At 41.6% G+C, this 21,840-nt stretch overlaps 1 long non-coding RNA gene across 1 annotated transcript; it reads right to left on the minus strand.

Moving 5' to 3' along the window:
• Positions 1-1,571: 1,571 nt before the first annotated feature.
• LOC116984229 lies at positions 1,572-20,538 on the minus strand. The gene is made up of 3 exons (XR_004414935.1): positions 20,422-20,538; positions 3,042-3,130; positions 1,572-1,582 (listed from the first exon to the last, which is right to left on the minus strand). It is a non-coding gene; the product is annotated as an uncharacterized LOC116984229 (long non-coding RNA).
• Between the last annotated feature and the right edge of the window lie 1,302 nt (positions 20,539-21,840).

Below are 21,840 nucleotides of genomic sequence, written 5' to 3' on the forward strand. Positions count from 1 at the left end.
CACGCAAAGATTTTGTGCAGGACGAAGTCCACACTCGTCCATGCCACTCCACTCCTTCACACTACTCCATGCGCCCGTCCCGCGCTACCCACGCGCTACCCACAAGCTAGCAGGTCGCATAAATGGTGCGAGAATGGCGGTCAAGTGGGCCTGTAAGAGTCTTTTAAATAGTAATTAAACCTGCCGCTCTCACTTCCTCTGGCAGTTTGTTCAATATGCACAACACCCCCTGAAAAAGTTGCTTCTCAGGTTTCATTTAAATCTTTCCCCTCTCACCTTAAACATAGACCCTCTAGTTTTAGACTCCCTTATCCTGGGTAAAACAATAAATTGGCCACTCACCTTGCCTATGCTGCTCATGATTTATAAACCTTGATAAGGTTACCCTTCAGCATTCTATGCTCCATGGTAAAAAAAATCCTAACCTATCCAGCCTTTCCTTATAACTCAAACCTCCTAGACCAGGTAGAACCCTCATACATCTTTTTATGCGCTTTTTCCAGTTTAATGGTACCTTTCCTACAGCAGGGTGACTTGAACTGTTCACATTTAGAGTAATGTGGCCTTATCAAGGGGTTGCACAGTTATAGCAGGACATCTCAATTCCTGTACTCAACATCCTGACCGATGAGGAGAAACATGCCAAATGCCACCCTGTCCATCTGTATTACCTTATAACTGGAACTATATACCTGCACCCCTAGGTCTCTCTCATCCACCCAGGGATCCGGACTTGATTTGTCTTCCGAATTGCAACATCTCATATTTAAACTCCATCTGACATCCTTGGCCCATTGGCCCATTTGATAAGATCCCGTTGTAATCGTAAATAATTCTCCCCTAAACCATTAATTTTACTGTTATCTGCAATCTCACTAACCATGTCAGCTACATTCATATCTATTACAGAATTAGATCAATTCTAATATAAATAATAACCATCAATAGACCATGAAGAAGACCTGACCCAAAATGTTATCTATCCATATTTTCCTGAGATGCTGCTTAACCCACTGAGTTACTCCAGCACTTTGTGTATGTTTTTTTTGTAAATCAGCATCAGGCATTCCATGCTTCCACCAATAGACCCCTGCCATGCATCACTTGCTACAGGCCTCCAGTCTGAAAAACAACCCTCTGCCATTATCTTCTTTTTTCTGCCGTGCAAATTTTACACTCAATTGCCTACCTAACCCTGGATTCCATGTGATCTAACCTGCTAGATCAGCCCACCGTATGGCATCTTGCGAAATGCTTTGCTAAACTTCATGTATACAATGTCTACCACATCACCGCAATGTCTACCACTGCCAATCTACTTGCTCCCTGCGTCAAACAACTCAATCAAATTAGTGAGACACAATTTCTCACGCACAAGGCATTTAAAAAAAATTATTAAATAGAATGCACATTGCATAACTCCTGTTGGATGTTTTAAACTCTTCCGTGTTGGAGACACAGTCACCAGTTTCCTGAACATTTTGCTCATTGCTTTTCCGTCTATCTCCTTTCCAACACATCTAGCCCACCTAAGGTATTCTGCCGATGTGAAAACTTTGAAATTGCTAACTCTTTCTGTTTGCTCATCACAAAACAAAACTTTTAAATGGATATTATCTGCTGAGAGATTTTTTTTGTCGAAGAATACAACACTAATTTTGCAGAAATTAATTATGCAGCCTGGGTAATGGGCTAGTCTTGCTCTAACATTCTGTGTTATAAATATTGCTTAGAATAAATTTTTATTCATCTATCTTAAAATGTTGTATAATCAGCAAAGCTGTTCTCAAACTCGATAAGAAAAACAAGTCTTAAATTTGATATAATCAGAATAAGAACTGCTTTCTTATCGATCCCAAGAGTTTAGAAGAATTATTTTTGTCTGCGGTTATATAAATATAACTGAAATGAAGTAATTCTGAATTCATATTACACAGGTATAAATTTTGCATTAACCAAAGACTCTTCAGTTTGAATATGAGCAACTTTGATGAAAAGAGTTATCACGTGGGCCACACAACACCTACAGAAACAATGAATATTAGCAACATGAAATAAAATCTTGAACTCTAGTCATAATGAAAGCAATGTAGGCAATGTTATAAAGTTGTAGATAAGATTGAGGGCATCTTTCAATGGGCATTAAGAGAGAACATACAATAGTACAATACAGGAACAGGCCGTCAGCTCACAATATCCATGCTGAACATTATATCAATATAAACTAATTTTGTCTGCCAACACGTGATTTATATCCCTCCTTTCGTTGCATATCCATGTGCCTATCTAAAAGCCTCTTAAAAGCCATTATCATATTTGATTCCACCACCACCCATAGCAGCAAGTTTCAGGAACCCACTATCCCCTGTGTGAAAAACATGCCCTGCACATCACTCCTAAACTTTGCTTCTCTCACCTTAAAGCTACAGGCACTCTAGCTTTTGATATTTCTACTTTGGGCAAAAGGTTCTGACTGTCTACTTATCCAGACCTCTCATAATTGTATCTTCAGTACTTCAATCAGATCCCTCCCAATCTCTGGTCTTCCAGAGAAAACAAACCAAATTTATCCAACCTCTCCTTGTAGCTAACTCTACCTAATCCAGGCAGCATTCCGGTAAACCTCCTCTGCACCCTCTCCTCTCCAAAGCCTTCACATCCTTTCTGCAATGGGGTGTCCAGAACTGAACACTTTACTACAAATATAGCCTGGCCAAAGTCTTATAGTTGCATCATGACTTCCCGACTCATATACTCAATTCCTACTTACCAATGAAGGTAAACATACCCAAGCTAGACACAAAAGCTGGAGCAAAGGGCCTGTCCCACTTAGGCTATTTTTTAGGCGACTACAGGCGACTAGGCTGTCGCCACATGGTCCCCGAGGTGTCGCCTGTATGGTCGTGAGTAATCTCCTCAGTCGCCCAAAGAGTTGTAGCTTCTTTCTGGTCATCGCTGGATTTTCAACATGTTCAAACATTTTCAGCGACAATCGGCGACAGTGGGTTGACGCCAATGAGTACAGCTTGACATCTCCTGACATAGGTGCTGCCATAGGTTGTGACCAGGTGACGTAGGCTGTCGTTGGTGCTGACTTCGGTGAATTCCATTGGTGAATACCTACGTCAACCTATGTCAACCAGCAACAGGTACCGGCGACTGAATTGTCTTCAGTTATCTTCAGTTGTCGCCGACAGAGTTGTAGCTTGTCGTAGCTTGTCGCGGATGGACGTAGGTTGACTTTGGTTGTCGTAGGTTGTCGCCTATGTAGTTGTAGGTTGTCGCAGGTGTGGTCATAGGTGAACCTCCTAATGGGTTGCCGGTTGTCAGTAGCTTGCAGTAGCTTGACGTCGACTAGGTGGTAGGTTGTCGTAGCTTGTCATAGACATTGTCGTAGGGGGGTCCAGTCGCCGGTGACTTTGACAGTCGCTGGCAGTTGCCTAAAAAATCACCTGTGGGACAGGCCCTTAACTCAGTGGGACAGGCATCCATTCCTTCTCTTCAGAGATGCTGCATGTCCCGCTGAGTTACTCCAGCTTTTTGTGTCTATCTTTGGTTTAAACCAGCACCTGCAGTTCCTTCCTACACAAGGTAAGCATACCATATGCCTTCTTGCCCACCTTATCTACTTGTGCTGCCATGTACAAGGAGCTGAAGTACAAGATACCTCTGCACATCATGCTGTTATGGCTCTTGCCATGGAGTTTAAATTTTACTCTCAAATACTTGCAGGAATGAATGGTTAAGGGATTGAAGTGTTTCAGTTTGGGAGAGGATTTGCTGATTCTGGCAATGCCTGAGATTACAAAGGCATCTAAAGACTTGAAAAAGTTATGCGACTACACCAGGTCTAAAGAGAGGCATGAGATTCTCGACCAGAACTGAAGCATGAACAGGTAGAAGTGGCAGACGGCCTCAAGGGCAATGTAATGAATCATGGGGCTTCTGCTGAAAAGGTTGCTTGGCAACTGTGGCATGGGAACATGTTTTAAAATACAGCAGTCAGGAAAAGATCTGACACTAGATTGAAAGTGATAAAAGAGAATGGCCCTGAAATTATGCCTTGTGAATATTAGCACAAGAATGATTAACACATGAATGATTTCTTTGTTAATTTCTGCCAAAGGAGTTTATAGTTAAGATGACAGAAAAGGGGATTACGTAATGTTGTGGTACCAGGCGGGAATATTAGTGAAAAATACATTACGCATACAAATGCAATTAATATGGACACAAGGCATTGCAGATGCAGGTTTACAAAAAAAAACAGACAAAAAGCTAGATGTGGAGTTGAAAGAAGGGCCCCAACCCAAAACATGGTCTAACTATGTTCTCCAGAGATGCTGCCTCACAGTAGAGTTACTCCAGCACTTTGTGTCTATTTTTGAATGCAATTAATCTTTTACATGCTGATACATGCACAGCATAATTTCAAATCCAATTATTTATTTAAGAAGCAAACTAAAATAACATACTGTATATAGAATAAATATAGATGAGGAAAACATTCAAAGATTGAGCACATCTATCTACAGCAACTTCGATGTAATAATGACAAAGATCTTTTGTCATGAAACATTCTGAAAATGGACTTCATCTATTAATCTGTGGGTGAACATTTCTGAGAAATTGCTAGCTTTTATTTTCATTTTTGCTTCAAAGAACCAACATAGTGGATTCTTTCACCTCGTCTTTCTTCACACCACAGGCCAGCCCGAATGCTCTATGGACAGTGTGATTGGGAACCTGCATTTTAGTCTGTTTGAACTGTTTTGACTATTTCACTGTTCTTTTTACAATCATAGAAACATAGAAACATAGAAACATAGAAAATAGGTGCAGGAGTAGGCCATTCGGCCCTTCGAGCCTGCACCGCCATTCAATATGATCATGCCTGATCATCCAACTCAGTATCCTGTACCTGCCTTCTCTCCATATCCCCTGATCCCTTTAGCCACAAGGGCCACATCTAACTCCCTCTTAAATATAGCCAATGAACTGGCCTCAACTACCATCTGTGGCAGAGAATTCCAGAGACAAAGGCTCGTCGGACCCCAGACCTGCCTCAAAGGTGGACCGAGAACCCGCCTGAAGGCTCAGCAGAGGGTGAAACCGGGAGGGAGCTGGAGACGTCGGATGCAAGGAGTTTGGGCCACTAGGAGGGTGAACTGGGTTATTGCGACCAGCGCCTTCAAGGTCAGCTGCAGGTGGCGCGCCTGGGACACATAGTTGGCTGGATGAAGAGATGGACGTTGGTTCATGGGAGCTGCTCCAGTACATCGAGCCTGCGGGCCGATCGGATTTAGGACTTTGGAAATGTAGTGTACCCGGACTTTCAGAATGCATTTGATAAGGTCCCACATAGGAAATTAGTGGGAAAAATTAGGGCACATGGTATTGGGGGTAGAGTGCTGACATGGATAGAAAATTGGTTGGCAGACAGGAAACAAAGAGTATGGATTAACGGGTCCCTTTCAGAATGGCAGGCAGTGACTAGTGGGGAACCGCAAGGCTCGATGCTGGGACTGCAGCTATTTACAATATAAATCAATGATTCGGATGAAGGGATTCAAAGTAACATTAGCAAATTTGCAGATGACACAAAGCTGGGTGGCAGTGTGAACTGTGAGGAGGATGCTATGTAATGCAGAGTGACTTGGACAGGTTGGGGGAGTGAGCATGGCAGAAGTTTAATGTGGATAAATGTGAGGTTATCCACTTTGGGAGCAAAAACATAAAGGCAGATTACTATCTAAATGGCGTCAAGTTGGGAAAAGGGGAAGTACAACGGGATCCCTGTTCTTCAGTCTATGAAAGTAAGCATGCAGGTACAGCAGGCAGTGAAGAAAGCAAATGGTATGTTGGCCTTTATAACAAGAAGAGTGGAGTATAGGAGCAAAGAGGTCCTTCTGCAGTTGTACAGAGCCCTAGTGAAACCACACCTGTAGTATTGTGTGCAGTTTTGGTCCCCTAATTTGAGGAAGGACATTCTTGCTATTGAGGGAGTGCAGCGTAGGTTTACAAGGTTAATTCCCAGGATCGTGGGCAAGGTTAATTCCCGGGATCGTGGGACTGTGATACGCTGAGAGAATGGAGCGGCTGGGCTTTTACACTCTGGAGTTTAGAAGGATGAGAGGGATTCTTATTGAAACATATAAGATTGTTAAGGGTTTGGACACGCTAGAGGCAGAAAACATGTTCCCGATGTTGGGGGAGTCCAGAACCAGGGGCCACAGTTTAAGAATAAGAGGTAAGCCATTTAGAATGGAGACGAGGAAACACTTTTTCTCACAGAGAGTTGTGAGTCTGTGGAATTCTCTGCCTCAGAGGGTGGTGGAGCCAGGTTCTCTGGATGCTTTCAAGAGAGAGCTAGATAGTGCTCTTAAAGGTAGTGGAGTCAGTGGATATCGGGAGAAGCCAGGAACTGATTGGGGATGATCAGCCATGACCTGCACCTATTGTCTATTGAAATTGCGCCAAAACATGGTGACGCCTGCATGTGTAATATATGTTTTTTAAAAATCACCGGGCAGTTGCATATGTGACCAATAAAATGGCATTGGACCATTGAACTGTAGAATTTAGACTTTAGACTTTAGAGGTACAGCACGGCAACAGGCCCTTTGGCCCATCGAGCCCACACCGACCAGAAATCATCCCATACACATGCTCTATACACATTAGGGACAATTTACTGTGTTTTTCCAAAGCCAATTAACCTTTGTATTCTTTGTAGTGTGGGAGGAAACTGGTGATCCTGGGCAAAACCCACATAATAATAATAATAATATCTTTTATTGTCATTGCACATAAGCGCAACGAGATTTGGTATGCAGCTTCCATCCATGTCATAACTTAAATAACTAATAACATTTAGATTTAGATACCCCGAGAACATAAAATTCTTAAGCGGTTGGACAGGCTGGATGCAGGAAAATTGTTCCCGATGTTGGGGAAGTACAGAACAAGGGGTCACAGTTTAAGGATAAGGGGTAAATCTTTTAGGACTGAGATGAGGAAAACATTTTTCACACAGAGAGTGGTGAATCTCTGGAATTCACTGGCACAGAAGGTAGTTGAGGCCAGTTCATTGGCTATATTTAAGAGGGAGTTAGATGTGGCCCTTGTGGCTAAAGGGATCAGGGGATATGGAGAGAAGGCAGGTACAGGATACTGAGTTGGATGATCAGCCATGATCATATTGAATGGCGGTGCAGGCTCGAAGGGCCGAATGGCCTACTCCTGCACCTATTTTCTATGTTTCTATGTTTCTATGTTTCTATGATTGTTAAAAGAGCAGTGAAATAGTCAAAACAGTTCAAACAGACTAAAGTGCAGGGACATCATCACAGGGAGAACTTACAAACTCCATACAGAAAGCACTCGAGGTCAGGATCACACCTAGTTCTCTGGCGCTGAAAGATAGTAACTTTACTGCTGTGTCACAGTGCTGCCCAAAACTATTTTAAACACTATTTTGATTTTTTAACATTTCCTTTTCAATTATTTCCTTTTAAACTCTTCATTTATTTCCTGCATTTGCCCCATCCCTTCCAACTCCCCAGACTGTTTGTAGTTCAACATTCAATAACCTAAGTTTAAAGATCAGCCATGATCTTATTGAATGACAGAGTATGCAAAGGGGCCAAAGAGCATACACTCGCTTCTATTTGTTCTGTTCCTGTATTCAAACAGTGCTTTGTTCCTTTGTAAATTTACATCTTCCCTTTATATCTTACAAACTGGTAGAAATAGCTTTTCCCTCTGTTTACGCTGTTTTTTCCAGCAGAGATGAGCACTAAATCTCACCAATTCTGAACTAATTCTCCAAAATAAGTGACATCTTAATGGGAAAGTTTGATACTCACTGGAGATCTCTATGCACCAATATATTTGTAATTTTAATCAGTTACCAGGCAACATAGATACTCCAGTAATGTGGAAGCAGCATTATTATAGGTTTACAGGCTATTGTTCTGTTATGCAGACACAAGGAAACTGCAGATACTGGTTTACACTGAAGATAGATGCAAAATGCTGGAGTAACTCAGCAGGACAAACAACATCTCTGGATAAAAGGAATGGGTGACATTCCGGGTTGAGACTCTTCTTCAGACTATTCCTTCTATCCAGAGATGCTGCCTGCCCTGCTGAGTTACTCCAGCATTTTGGGTTGAACTGCAGATACTGTTTTACAAAAAAAGACATAAAACACTGGAGTAGCTTAGCAGGTCAGCAGCATGTCTGGAGACCATGGATAGGCAATGTTTGGTTGGGACTCTTCTTTAGTTATAATGTTATAATGGCTGTAATTTGGTGATAGCAGAAAATCGATATCGATTGTCAATTCTGATTGTCATTCTTTAATACTCAAAACAAAAAGATTAATTTTTTCTCTATGCCCCTGATCATTCAGACAAATGTTTGCGTGTCCTTGTGCGTGTGCAAAACCTTGTTCTCGCTGGCCGGACAGTCCCTTCATCCAACAAAGCACCTCGTCCTTAATTGTGCCTCCTACAGCTGAGAAAGCTGTGGCTCTGTGGAACCATAATAAAAATGGTTATTTATCAGGAAGTTTGCTTATGGAAGTAATTACAAAGTGCAATTTTATCAAATAATTTGTGGTTATTTTAAGTATTTTGTAAGCCATTTAAGTTTTACAACCGTAGAATGGGACGGAATGTCTGTTTCGTGCTGGGATAAGTTAAAACCTATGGAGCTGATGAAACATCACTCTGGTGCAGAAATTCCGGTTTGAAAGGAAGGGATAACAGCTTTGATCCCTTTTTTATTTAAAAGAGCAGAAACAATCATTTTGACCTCAGTTAAATAGTAATTTCCCAGCTCAAAGTATCAGGTTTTTGCGCGAGGTATGTACCATTCCACTACATTGTTGTTATGTCCGTCTACTTTTCAAACTGAGTATTTTTTCTTTGTCTATAAAATGGAAAGGAAATCCTCTGAAAGAACACTCGTTCAGTTTAATAAAATACATTGGCATAAAGCAGCAAAATATGCCCTGTGGCCTGAAAACACATAATTTGTCTCCAGTTCTGGTCTCTCTTTTGGTCTTAAAAAAAATTAACCAAGTGCAAATTGACATTACTAATCAATATTGCCATTAAAATTTCCTTTTTGATCCATTTATATTAAAGGCAACTTGTTAATAATGTTAGGTTCTGTGTTTAACATCCCATTCTCAGCGCACAACGGAGGAACAGCAGCTCATATTTCGCTTAGGCAGGTTACACCCCAGCGGTATGAATATTGAGTTCTCTAACTTCAAGTAACCCTTGCTTTTCCTCTCTCTCCATCACTCCCCTTCCTACTACTGCGACCAGTCTGACTGTCCCTTCGATTACATTTTACCTCTGCATTCTTCGTTGTTACCCTCTCCTAATTAACATTGATCTATTCTACATTTTTCGAGCCTCAATCCATTTGATGACTAATTTTCACACCTAACACTTCCTTATCTCAGTGCCTCCCTCTCCCCTGTCTCTGAATCTGAAGAAGGGTCTCAACTCAAAATGTCACCCATTCCTTCTCTCCAGAGATGCTGCCTATCCCATTGAGTTACTCCAGCATTTTGTGTCTATCTTCGCCTATAGTTTAATTCATTAGGTGCTTTGCAAGACATTGTCATCCTAGGGATTCAGGAGTTCTGGTGCATAGTTCCTTGATACTGGCATCACAGGGAGATAGAGTGATCAAAATGACTGACTCCCACAGCTATCTAGACTACACTTCTTCCCCCCCTACCTCTTGCAAAGACTCTATTCCCTACTCCCAATTCCTCCACCCACGCTGCATCTGCACCCAAGATGAGGTGTTCCATACCAAGACATTTGAGATGTCCTCATTCTTTAGGGATCGGGGCTTCTCCCCTTTCATCAAAGATGAGGCCCTCACTAGGGTCTCCTCGATATCCCGCAACTCCGGTCTTGTTACCGCTCCCCCAGCCGCAACAGGGACAGAGTCCCCCTAGTCCTTACCTTTTTATCCCATCAGCCATCGCATACAACACATAATCCTCCGCAATTTTCGCCACTTCCAACGGGATCCCACCACTAGCCACATCTCCACCCCTTTCCACTTTCCACAGAGACTGTTATCTTCATAACTCCCTGGTTAACTCATCCCTTCCCACCTAAAGCACCCTTCCACAGCTACTTTCCCCTGCATCCGCAGGAGATGCAACACCTGTCCCTATACCTCCTCCCTGGACTCTGTCCAAGGGCCATGACAATCTTTTAAGGTGAGGCAGAGATTCACTTGCACCTCCTTCAACCCCATTTATTGTATTCGCTGTTCCAGGTGTGGACTCCTATATAGCGGTGAGACCAAGCGCAGGCTCGGCTATTGTTTTGCTGAACACCTACGTTCAGTCCGCCTAAACCTAACTGATCTCCCGGTTGCTAAACACTTTAACTCCCCCTCCCATTCCCACGCTGACCTTTCTGTCAATTGGAGGAACAACACCTCATATTTTGCTTGGGCAGCTTGTACCCCAGTGGTATGAATATTGACTTCTCTAACTTCAAGTAACCCTTGCTTTCCCACTCTCTCCATCCCTCCTCCTTCTCAGTTCTCTGACCAGACTGACTGTCCCCTATTACATTTTATCTCAGTTTGATTTATTACCTTCTCCTAGCTAAGAATGACCTATTCTACATTTTCCTTTTTTCTCCACCCCCTTTGATGTCTAATTCTCACACCTTACACTTCCTTATCTCTGTATGTCCCCGTCCCATGACTCTCAGTCTGAAGAAGGGACTCAACCCAAAATATCACCACTTCCTACTCCCCTGAGATGCTGCCTGTCCTGCAGTTATTCCAATATTTTGTGTCTATCTTCAAGGCTTTTGGTACAATGGTTTTCATCAGTAAGGGGATTGAATATAGAAGTTAGGATGTTATATTACAGTTGTTACAGACATTGGTGAGGTTGCACCTAGAGTACTGTGCTCAGTTATGGCTAACGTGCCATAGGAAAGGTGCCATTAAGCTGGAAAAAGAGGATTTACAAGGATGTTGCCAGGACTTGGGCACCTGAGAGATTGGGAAAGCTACATTTTGTTTCTTATGCCCCTGTCCCACTTAGGAAACCTGAACGGAAACTTCTGGAGACTTTGCGCCCCACCCAAGGTTCCCGTGTGCGGTTCTCGGAGGTTTTTTTCAGTCTCCCTACCTGCTTCCACTACCTGCAACCTCCGGCAACCACCTGCAACCTTCGGGAACCGCACGGAAACCTTAGGTGGGGCGCAAAGTCTCCAGAGGTTTCCATTCAGGTTTCCTAAGTGGGACAGGGGCATTAGAGTGTAGAAATCAGAGGGGACCTCTTATAGAAGTGATGAGAATAGCTAGGGTGAATGTATCAGAATGTTTTTCCCAGAGTAGGGGAATTAAAAACTTGAGGGTTTAAGGCGAGGGGGGAAAGATTTAATAGGATCCTGAGCAGCAACTTTTTTTACAGTGGTTGTTAGGTAAACAAGGTTTTTGTGTACTTTGTTGTGTGTTGTGACTGTTGGCAGACCAATTTCCCTCCTGGGAGGATTAAGGTTTTATTGTATCGTATCATAAGCTGCCAAAGGAAGTAGTTGAGCTGGTACAATAACAACATTTAAAAAGACTCTTGGACAGGTATGTGAAAGGAATGGTTCACAGGGATATGGGCATTTTGGTTGGCATGGACATGTTGGGCTGAAGGGCCTGCATCTGTGTATTATGACTATGATTCTAAATCAAATAATCCAATTTTTAAACTGGAACAAATGTATTATAATCCTAAATATACTAAATAACATGATTCCAGAGATACAGCTGTCCTTTGAGTGCACTTTGCATAACATCTGTCAAGCTAAAATTCTTAGAGCAAATGTGATTACTCTCCATTATACAGATAGAAAATTGCTGACCAAAATCTATACACTGTTTCTTCATGAAAATGCAGTTTACCTGCCAGGTTTTCTATGGTGTATAAGTTATCTGATGTATAATATTAACCCCAAATTGTAATCTTCCTTGCACCAATTCATCTCTCAAATAACTAGCCTCGATTTTCTACTCAGGTTTGAAGAAATGGTGTTCACAGGTGCTTTTAATGCATGATTTGCAAGCAGGATAAGTAACAGTATGTCTCTTTAACTGACAAACAAATCTACACGGAGACAGGCAGAAGTACAAACCAAACATAATAGCAGTTGAGATGAGATATAGAGGAGTTGAGTTTCGGAGCAAAGAGATCCTTCTGCAGTTGTACAGGGCCCAAGTGAGAGCACACCTGGAGTATTGTGTGCAGTTTTGGTCTCCAAATTTGAGGAAGGACATTCTTGCTATTGAGAAAGTGCAGCGTAGGTTCACAAGGTTAATTCCCGGATGGTGGGACTGTCACATGTCAAAAGAATGGAACGACTGGGCTTGTATACATTGGAATTTAGAAGGATGAGAGGGTATCTTATTGAAACATATAAGATTATTAAAGGATTGGACACGCTAGAGGCAGGAAACATGTTCCCGATGTTGGGGGAGTAAAGAACCAGGGGCCACAGTATAAGAATAAGGGGCAGGCCATTTAGAACGGAGATGAGGAAAAACTTGTTCACCCAGAGAGTTGTGAATTTGTGGAATTCTCTGCCTCAGAGAGTGGTGGAGGCCAGTTCTCTGGTTACTTTCAAGAGAGAGCTGGATAGGGCTCTTAAAGATAGCGGAGTCAGGGCATATGAGGAGAAGGCTGGAACGGGGTACTGATTGTGGATGATCAGCCATGATCACGTTGAATGGCGGTGCTGGCTCGAAGGGCCGAATGGCCTACCCCTGCACCTATTGTCTATTGTCTATTGCTGTCTGTACAGAATTTGTACGTTCTCCCTGTGACCGCGTGGGTTATCTCCGAGATCTTTCCTCCCACACTCCAAAGATGTAAAGGTTTGTAGATTAATTGACTTTGTCTAAGTGTAAATTGTCCCTAGTGTGTGTAGGATTGTGCTAGTGAATGGGAATCGCTGGTCGGCACGGACTCGGTGGGCTGAAGCTCTATCTCTAAACTAAACTAAACTAAACATATTAGTAAATTTATGTGTGCGATTGATAGATTTTGGTGTGAAAGGTGTTAGTTCGAGCCAGGCCTCCCAGGACTACTGTTGGAATTCTCTTCAATGAAGCCAATGCCATTAAAGTTCTTTTAGCACTCGGTTAATCTAAATTTGTTTAGCTTGTTACAATTACCGGTGATAAACAATTAGTGTGAAACTATCCATATAATGAAATAAACATAGCCTTTAGCATCTCAAAATAGAACTGGGTAATAAAATACTACACTGGAGAATTGGAAGTCTCTACTCTTAAACACACCAAAGGGAATGTCACTCACAATTTATTTGCTAAATGCAAACAAATAGTGACAAGCGGGAAAAATAACTTGGTACTTAATTGAAACTGGGCCTGTCAGGGGAGAAGACTGTGATGTATTGTTGGTTATTATCTTTTAAAGTGATTTTTTAAAATTCATTCATGCAAAAATATTCATAATAGGGAGAGCGATATCTTTTCATATGCACTGACAGAATAAAGCACTTTACATCTGCTAGATTTGAATTAAAAAAAAAGCCAAGATCCTATAAAAGATGGCAATTCTCCAGTGCAATTGCAGCAATGCCAAGGATCAGCTGGCTTTATTCTGGCATTGTGAGGCTTACATGTTGTGAAAATAGGTATATGTACCAGGGACTGATTGTGCATGGAGTTTTCTCAGGTGAAGCCTGAGAATGCACCAGATCCAAAGCAACATCTAAACCGAAGGGCTTGGTGCAAAAAGGCCATTCCATATTCATTGGAATCAAAGCCTTAACAGTCGTAATATAATCTTTGCCACTGAAGGTTGTGAAGACGAAGTCAGTGGATATATTTAAGGCAGAGATAGATAGATTCTTGATTAGTATGGGTGTCAGAGGTTATTGGGAGAATGCAGGAGAATGGGATTAGGAGGGAGAGATTGATCGGCCATGATTGAATGGCGGAGTAGATGGGCTGAATGGCCTAATTCTACTCCTATCACTTATGACTATTGTTATATCTATATTGGGTGAATCTTGAACACCTTTGTTCGGTCTGTGAAGGTGATCCTGAGCTTTCTTTTGTCTGTGTCATTAATTCTTCATACCGATCCCACACTGTCTTTGACCTATTTTGTTATTCCAGTGTAACCCATCTCAAGGCACAGCTTGGGGGAGAGATCTGCTCGACTCACCATTGAATTGAACAATTTCAGATAACTTGCTTTTCCAGTTTATATCAGAATTGGCTAAGTCCAATAATAGAAAATCAACTGGTAACATGATTTTATCTTTCTGTCTCCATTATTGTTGCCTAATCTGCTGAGCACTTTCAGCATTCTCTTTTATTTCATGTTTGCAGCAACTATAGTGATTTGTATCCCACCATTCACAGCATTCTTTTCCTATTCTCTCTCTGTCTGGTTTTGTTTACATCTCCTGTTTACATCTCCACCTGCTATGAAGAAGCTGCAAATGACGGTTTAAACCGAAGATAGACACAAAAAGCTGGAGTAGCTCAGTGAAACAGGCAGAATTTCTGGAGAGAAGGAATGGGTGACGTTTCGTTTTGAGACCCTACTTCAGACTGGTTAGGGATAAGGGAAACGTGAGATATAGACGGTGATGTGGAGAGATCTCTCCAGCTTGTTGTGCCTATGATGTAATATTCTTTCTATCCTCTCACTCAGTAATCATTCATTCTTTGCTGGTGTCTAACTTATCACAGGTTCTGATCTCACCACAACTCCCTTTTCTCTAGAACTAAAAACAAATTAGATTTTGACAATTTTGGTATTCTACTGAAAGGTCATCGGCGTGAAAAACGAACTCCCCAGATGCTGCTTAACATACTGAGTATTTCCAAACAATTGTTTGTTTTTACTCAGAATTACTAATATCTGCAGCATTTTTGCTTTTCTCTGCTTGTAACTTGTCAGCAATGTGTTTCATCTAATTCCAAGCAATGCTTCCATTCTGAATCATCTGGCACTTCAGAAAAGACTCCTTGTTTCTTGGCAATGAGGTCATAAGTGATAGGAGCAGAATTAGGCCATTTGGCCCAACAAATCTATCTACTCCGCCAATATTTTGGTTGTAAACAACGTAATGGTTTTACAAATACAAGCAAATAATAATAATAATGGATGGGATTTATATAGTGCCTTTCTAATACTCAAGGCGCTTTACATCGCATTATTCATTCACTCCTCAGTCACACTCGGTGGTGGTAAGCTACTTCTGTAGCCACAGCTGCCCTGGGGCAGACTATCGGAAGCGTGGCTGCCATTCTGCGCCTACGGCCCTTCGACCACCACCAATCACTCACACACATTCACACACAGGCAACGGTGGGTGAAGTGTCTTGCCCAAGAACACAACGACAGTATGCACTCCAAGCGGGATTCGAACCGGCTACCTTCCGGTTGCCAGCCGAACACTTAGCCCATTGCATCATCTGTCGTTTGTACCTTTGTACCTTCCCCACTGATGCCTTCACTCAACAATTCATTAATGAGAGACCTCACATTTGAAGCCATCCCATCATAACCTGACAAATATTAACCCAACAAAGAAATAGAGACCCTGTCTTATTTTCCGCAAATTACAAAACTAGAGGCCAATAAATATTAATCACTAATAATTAAGGATAAGCTTTGTTAACCAGAGGCCGGTTAGAATGTGGAAATTATTACCACATGAAGTCGCTGAAGCAAACAGTGTAAATGGATTTAAGAGAAGTAAGATAAATCTTAAGGGAGGATGGAATAGAAACAAAGTTAACAGAATCAATTAAAAGTTTGTGAGAGGAGGCTTGGGTTCAGCCTAAACCTTGACATATTGTTGGTTCAAATGGTCAATTTTAGTGCTTTAGATACTTAAGCAAATAATTGCACACCTATATTTCAAATGCATAACTAAATTTTAAACCTGGCAGCTTCAGCATAATTTTAAATACATTTTTATTTTAAGTGAAATATTTGGATGGCTCGTATATAATTTTATTGCAATATGCCTTTAATTCATTAAAAAAAATATCAGCTGGGTATTTTTATGTTTAAAACAGGGCTTATTGCTAAGAGGACACATTGCCGAACTGTTTGACCTGAGCAGCAAGATCACAGACAAGAAAAAATGCAGCTGGCAGGTCGAGAAAGCACAGGAGTTCCAGATTTCAGATTGATGTGAAACACAACGGTGGCCTCCAAGATGTTTGTCGCAATGTGGAGATGGAAAGAGATCTGATGGAATATATCGCAGGTGGACCTGATTAAAATCAGCTGACTTCTGGTTATTTTCTTCATAGTTCCTTCACTGTGGGATCAGGAAGATTGAACTCTTGACTTTATGCAGATAGAAATACATTTCTTCTAAAGTGCTGCAAGTTTTAATTTAAAATTGGTAACATTCAGATTATCCACAAGATTTTGATTTTAAATTGAAATTCCAGATAAGCTAATGCCTGAATATGGCTGTTACAGAGTACTATTATAGCCTGTTTAGTAACATCGACCATAGAATCCAAAGAGAAATCTCAGTATGCTAAGTGTAGGAAGGAACTGCAGATGCTGGTTTAAAAGCACACGGCATTGGAGGTTCAGTATTGATGTGGATAGAGAACTGGCTGGCAAACAGGAAGCAAAGAGTAGGAGTAAACGGGTCCTTTTCACAATGGCAGGCAGTGACTAGTGGGGTACCGCAAGGCTCAGTGCTGGACCCCAACTATTTACAATATATATTAATGATCTGGATGAGGGAATTGAAGGCAATATCTCCAAGTTTGCGGATGACACTAAGCTGGGGGGCAGTGTTAGCTGTGAGGAGGATGCTAGGAGACTGCAAGGTGACTTGGATAGGCTGGGTGAGTGGGCAAATGTTTGGCAGATGCAGTATAATGTGGATAAATGTGAGGTTATCCATTTTGGTGGCTAAAACAGGAAAGCAGACTATTATCTAAATGGTGGCCGACTAGGAAAAGGGGAGATGCAGCGAGACCTGGGTGTCATGGTACACCAGTCATTGAAAGTAGGCATGCAGGTGCAGCAGGCAGTGAAGAAAGCGAATGGTATGTTAGCTTTCATAGCAAAAGGATTTGAGTATAGGAGCAGGGATGTTCTACTGCAGTTGTACAGGGTCTTGGTGAGACCACACCTGGAGTATTGCGTACAGTTTTGGTCTCCAAATCTGAGGAAGGACATTATTGCCATAGAGGGAGTGCAGAGAAGGTTCACCAGACTGATTCCTGGGATGTCAGGACTGTCTTATGAAGAAAGACTGGATAGACTTGGTTTATACTCTCTAGAATTTAGGAGATTGAGAGGGAATCTTATAGAAACTTATAAAATTCTTAAGGGGTTGGACAGGCTAGATGCAGGAAGATTGCTCCCGATGTTGGGGAAGTCCAGGACAAGGGGTCACAGCTTAAGGATAAGGGGGAAATCCTTTAAAACCGAGATGAGAATAACTTTTTTCACACAGTGAAATCTCTGGAACTCTCTGCCACAGAGGGTAGTCGAGGCCAGTTCATTGGCTATATTTAAGAGGGAGTTAGATGTGGCCCTTGTGGCTAAGGGGATCAGAGGGTATGGAGAGAAGGCAGGTACGGGATACTGAGTTGGATGATCAGCCATGATCATATTGAATAGCGGTGCAGGCTCGAAGGGCCGAATGGCCTACTCCTGCACATAATTTCTATGTTTCTATGTTTCTATGTTTCTAAACCGAAGGTAGGCACAAAAAGCTGAAGTAACTCAGCGGGTCAGACAGCATCTCTGGAGAAAAGGAATAGGTGACATTTCGGGTTGCGTTACTCTAGCTTTTTGTGTCTATTACCAGTATGCTAAGATGTTTAAATTTAATTTCCTGTTTGAGTGAATTCTAATGCTGTTCATTTACGTGTGCATCAGTCTGAGGGTTTCAGTCTAAGATTGGAAAGAAAATATAATGCTACCACTTTAGGAAGAATGCAAAAGACAGCAATGGGAATTGAAGAGATTTGCAATTTGGCCTTAAAGATGTGGGGTGCAGAGGAGAAAATAATCTATCTTGGGGAAGGTGAAGGGGAATGAAATAAGAGATTTCAAGATGAGCAGTGGGAGTATATGGTAAGTACCTTTAGTGGAGAAAAGCATTGTTGCATCTTATCTCATCATAAGATAACTGCCCCGAATCATTAAGGAAAGGATAAGAGATATCATCAAGGGAGCCATCAATGTCTGAAGAAGGGTTTCGGCCCGAAACGTTGCTTATTTCCTACGTTCCATAGATGCTGCTGCACCCGCTGAGTTTCTCCAGCATTATTGTGTACCTTCGATTTTCCAGCATCTGCAGTTCCTTCTTAAACACATCAATGTTAATAACTTGTACAAACAAAGAACTACAGATGCTGGTTGACCAAGGGAAGACACAAAATGCTGGAGGAATAAAGATTTTCCTCTGCCTCGCAGTTTGGTACATACAGTAGAATAGAACATGCAACACAGGTTCAGCCCACAATGTCAATGCTGAAAATGATGCCAAATTAAACTCATCTCTCCTACCTGCATGAGATTCATATCCCTCCATTCTCTACACTAGAGGAAGGTGCCTATCTAAAACCCTCCTAATGTATTTGCTTCCACCACCACCCCTGGAAGCGCATTCCCGGCACCATCCTTTCTCTGTTAAACAAAATCTTGCCATACACACCTCCATAAACATTCCCTCTCTGACCTTAAACTTATGCCCTCTAGAGTTTAGCAATGTCTTTGGGAGTCTAGTCGCTTCCAAGTTTGGATATCTGTTCCCTCTGTGTCACTGGACTAAGTTCCCTATTCATTGCCACTGTACAAAATGAGATGCAGCCCCTTTGATATGATGGCTTCAATAATTTTCTGATGGTGGGAACATCATCTTCTGCATCCAAAGTATCAGTTTACTGACTAAATTAGAGACGATTCAAACTAAAATTCAAGTCAAGATTGAAGCTTGCAAAGAGAATGGTGTCTAGATTTATTTGTTCACTTTGAGGCTACATTTAGGACAGCAGGACGAAAATAAACTGTCTCATTAAAATGTGAATATAGGACATGTCACCCTAGTTCGTGAATCTGTGACTTTCTCACAGCTGTCATGGCAAAGCATGCCATCAACTCACAGCTTCCTATCAGTATCCTGCTGATAGTTTCATTACTTTCCCCTCCATGGTTAGATGTCACACAGACTTCATTAAAAGAAAATCAGATTTTACTTGCTTGTCAAGTAGGATGGTCTGGCAGTAACTCTGTGAAATATGTTCACCCATATAGTGATTCCTTTGAGATCAGCCAAGCAATGGAGTAATTTTGTTTATGAATGAAAATAGATTTTTTATTTCGCTACAAATTCCTGACAAAAGGTCTGCACTGTTTAACAACCTCCTTCTCATCTCTCACTTTGACAATTGAAATGAAGATAAATTATAAAAGAGAATTTTTGCCCAAATCACAAAGCACCTTAGGTTATAAAACTTTATTGCATCATCAAGAGAGACTTTTACCGCCTCTTTGGCCAGTCCAGGCATGTGGGCTTAAAACAGATTAGAACCAAGGAGAGATTTCCTCGTCAAAAACTGATACAACATACGCTAGATAATAAGAACCAGATTACTCAGAAGGGTGAAACTTTTTATCAGCAAGGAGTGATGATCCAAAGAAAGGATGGGCTTGGGATATTTGATACATTGGCTTTATTATTACAATAGATCAACCACAAGGGAATCTGCTGCTTCGGCATCTTCAGAGGATACAGCTAAAAATAGATTGCGTGACCGAATAAATCATTTTTGTATTATTTGGGCAGATGTGCATGTTTTAAAACCCAAAATATTTGAATGTAGTGTCTATTTAATTCCAATAATGACAGCCAGATAAAAAAAATCAGTTTGTTACAATTGTAAGGTAGATGTTTATAATCAAAAGGGCAAATTATATTTGCCTAAGAATCATTTTTGAATTAGTAACTTTCATAACTTAGATGTCTGTAATGTACTACAAAATACCAAGTAACTTCGCAACAGCCCAGAATGACAATTAATGCCCCTGTCCCACTTAGACGATTTTTTAGGCGACTACAGGAGACTAGGCTGTCGCCACATGGTCGCTGGGTTGTCGCCTGTATGGTCGTGAGTAGTCTCCTCAGTCGCCCAAAGAATCGAAGGGTTTTTCTGGTCGCCGCTCGATTTTGAAATGTTCAAAACTTTTTGGCGACAGTTGGCTTGGCGCCAATGAGTGTAGCTTGACTTCTCCAGACGTAGATGCTGCCGTAGATTGTCGCCAGGATGACGTAAGTTGTTGCCGGTGCTGAGTTCAGTGAATTCGATTGATGGCTACCTACGTCAACATACGACAACCGGCGACAGGTACTGGTGACTGAATTGCCTTAAGTTGTTGCCTTGTCGTAGGTTGTCGCAGGTGGACGTAGGTTGTCATAGGTGTGGTCGAAGGTGGATGTCCTAATGGGTCGCTGGTTGTCGGTAGCTTGCCGTAGCTTGACGTCAACTAGGTGGTAAATTGTAGACGTTGTCGTAGAAATTGTAGACATTGTCCAGTCGCCTTTTTTTCAACGATCTGCTAAGACTATGACAGTCACCGGCAGTTGCCGACAAAATCACCTAAGTTGGACAGGCCCATTACACACAGAAAATATTAGGACAAAGGAAGAAAGATATTTTAAGGAGTTTTCCAAACTCAGATATAAGGAAGATATTTTGGTCTTTCAGGATCACATTGCAGAAGAACTAGCTACTAGTGCCGGAGATAATTAAATGTAGTATATACAGGAGACTGGAGATGGAAAAAGATGGAGTTCTCAAAGGGCTGTAGTCGAGAACCTCAAAGGAAATGATATGTCCGTGGAAAGAATTGAACAAGTGGGTCAAGAATTGGAAAATAAACAGGAGAAAGAGAGTAGGTGGGCAGAAGGCAATGACAAATGGCGTGCCACAGGATTAGTGCTAGGGCACCATTCAGGAATAACATATCAGTGACTTGGAAGAGGTTCCATGTTTGCTAATATATAAAGAGATGAAAGCTCCAGAAAATGATCTAAAATAGTAAGATTAAATGAGAACTTACCAGTTTGAAGTTTGATCTGTATTTTATGAGGAGTTACGATGAGGGATTACGTGAAGAACCCGCTCAGCACGCATGCGCGGCATACATGAAAGCAGCGGTGTGGAATCACAGATAGACACAGTTATTGAAGTAAACATAGTAAAGAAAAGGAGACATCAGTTCAACATTTTGACCCATATTAATGAGGGTGGGAGCGGAGGGCACGTAATCCCTCATCGTAACTCCTCATAAAATACAGATCAAACTTCAAACTGGTAAGTTCTCGTTTAATCTTACTATTTTACTTCGGAGTCACGTGAGTGACTACGTGAAGACTTCAAAGCTCTGTGATTTCAAACCGTGTAACAGGTATTATTTCACGCACTGCCAAAGTCTTTGAGGGAGGAAGTGTGTTATCATAATCAACCAATGAATCTGTTTGTAGAAAAACACAATGGTATTTTTTAACAATAACAACAAAGAAATTAAATTGCTCCCCTGGGCTTAAATTAAATATTTGCAGTCTGTAAAATCTTTCCTGCAAATAAAACAGGTTCTGCCAACGGCTTATTATAAAACTTCTGAACGGTCTTTCCCCCGACCATCCTGCTGTAGCCAGGATGTGGTCTATAGGCACGTCCATTCTTTTAGCCGTCGACGTGGATGCTGCCCTGGTGGAATGAAATTTGTACATGTTAGTTTTTATCCCAGCAGCT

This window comes from Amblyraja radiata, chromosome 19 (genome assembly GCF_010909765.2).
Source record: "Amblyraja radiata isolate CabotCenter1 chromosome 19, sAmbRad1.1.pri, whole genome shotgun sequence".
Taxonomy (NCBI): Eukaryota; Metazoa; Chordata; class Chondrichthyes; order Rajiformes; family Rajidae; genus Amblyraja; species Amblyraja radiata.